Here is a 2,304-nt window from a genome sequence, read left to right as displayed (position 1 = left end):
TTTTTAATTTATTTACTTTTTAAATACATTTGTCTCGGCCTCCCCCCCACCTCTTTCCCTTGCCCCCTCCCACCTTCCCTCCCTCAGCTCTTCCCCTTTGGTTTTGTCCATGAGTCCTTGCTATATGTTCCTTGACTTTCCCCTTCCCTTCCCTTTCCCTGCCCCCCCCTTCCCTCTTGTCTCTGTTGATTTCTTTTCCTTTCAGTGTTGCTGGTCATATTTTTCTTGCATCTTTGCATTGTTGGTTAGGTTCCGCTTATAGGTGAGATCATATGGTATTTGTCTTTCGCCCCCTGGCTTATTTCGCTTAGCATGATGCTCTCCAGTTCCATCCACGCTGTCGCAAAGTTTAGTACTTCTTTTTTTCTTTCTGCTGCGTAGTATTCCATTGTGTATATGTACCATAGTTTTTTGATCCAATCATCTACTAATGGACACTTAGGTTGCTTCCAACACTTGGCTATTGTAAATTGTGCTGCTATGAACATTGGGGTGCATAAGTTCTTTTGTATTGGCATTTTGGTGTTCTCAGGGTAAAGTCCCAGCAGGGGAATCCCTGGATCAAAAGGCAGTTCCATTTTCAGGTTTCTGAGGAAATTCCACACTGCTTTCCATAGTGGCTGCACCAGTCTGCATTTCCACCAACAGTGTACAAGGGTTCCCTTTTCTCCACAGCCTTGCCAGCACCTGTTGTTTGTTGACCTGTTTATGATGGCCATTCTGACCGGTGTGAGGTGCTACCTCATGGTGGTTTTGATCTGCATTTCTCTGATGGCTAGTGATGCTGAGCATCCTTTCAAATGCCTCTGGGCCCTCTGTATCTCCTCCTTAGAAAAACATCTGCCCAGGTCCTTTACCCATTTTTTGATTGGATCGTTTGTCTTCTTGGAGTAGAGTCGAGTGAGTTCTTTATATATCTTGGAGACCAAACCTCTATCTGATGTATCATTAGCAAATATATTTTCCCATACGGTTGGCTCCCTTTTCATTTTGCTGATGTTTTCTTTAGCCTTGCAGAAGCTTCTTATTTTGATGAGGTCCCACTTGTTTATTCTTTCCTTTATGTCCCTTGCTTTAGGAGGCATATCAGTGAAAAAATTTCTGCATGGGATATCTGAGAGTTTCCTGCCAATGTTCTCCTCTAGGACTTTGATGGTGTTGCGACTTATATTTAAGTCTTTTATCCATCTTGAGTTTATTTTTGTGTATGGTGTCAGCTGATGATCCCATTTCAATTTTTTGCATGTAGCCATCCAGCTCTCCCAACACCATTTGTTGAAGAGGCTGTTATTGCTCCATGTTATGCTTCTGCCCCCTTTGTCAAATATTAGATGTCCATAGAGACCTGGGCTTATTTCTGGGCTTTCTATTCTGCTCCACTGGTCTATGGGTCTGTTCTTGTGCCAGTACCAGATTGTTTTGAGTGTGGTGGCTTTGTAGTAGAGTTTGATGTCCGGTATTGTGATCCCTCCTACTTTGTGTTTCTTTCTCAAAATTGCTGAGGCTATTCGGTGTCGTTTATGGTTCCATATAAATTTTTGAAATGTCTGTTCTAGTACTGTGAAATATGTCATTGGTATCTTAATAGGGATTGCATTGAATCTATAAATTGTTTTGGGTAGTATGGACATTTTGAGGATATTAATTCTTCCAATCCATGAGCATGGTATATGTTTCCATTTATTTGTGTCTTCCTTAATTTCTTTTTTCAATGTTGTATAGTTTTCTGCATACAGGTCTTTTGTGTCTTTGGTTAAATTTATCCCTAGGTACTTTATCTTTTTTCGTGCTATATCGAATGGTATATTTTTCCTGATTTCTTCTTCTTCTATTGCATTGCTGGTGTACAAAAATGCCTTTGATTTCTGAATGTTGACTTTGTATCCTGCTGTTTTGCCAAATTCACTTATTAGGTTGAGGAGTTTTTTGGTACAGTCTACAGGGTTCTCTATGTACACTATCATGTCATCTGTAAACAATGATAGTTTTACTTCCTCCTTTCCTAGTTGGATGCCTTTTATCTCTTTCTCTTGTCTGACGGCTGTGGCTAGGACTTCCAATACGATGTTGAAAAGAAGCGGTGAGAGTGGACATCCTTGTCGTATTCCCGATCTTAGTGGGAAAGCTTTCAGTTTTTCCCGTTTGAGTATGATATTGGCTGTAGGTTTTTCATATATGGCCTTTATTACGTTGAGGAATATGAAGGCACATTTTTAAAATGGTCACAAACATTTGGGGCTTGACACTTCTTCTCAGGGATTGTCAAGGGACCTAAGATCCATCCTTACAGCCCCAAATCAAATC

This window comes from Pteronotus mesoamericanus, unplaced genomic scaffold, assembly GCF_021234165.1.
Source record: "Pteronotus mesoamericanus isolate MK-2021 breed Mesoamerican mustached bat unplaced genomic scaffold, CSHL_Meso_final scaffold_705, whole genome shotgun sequence".
NCBI lineage: Eukaryota > Metazoa > Chordata > Mammalia > Chiroptera > Mormoopidae > Pteronotus > Pteronotus mesoamericanus.
The sequence above is the reverse complement of the archived record's forward strand: the minus strand, read 5'-3'. Positions refer to the sequence as shown.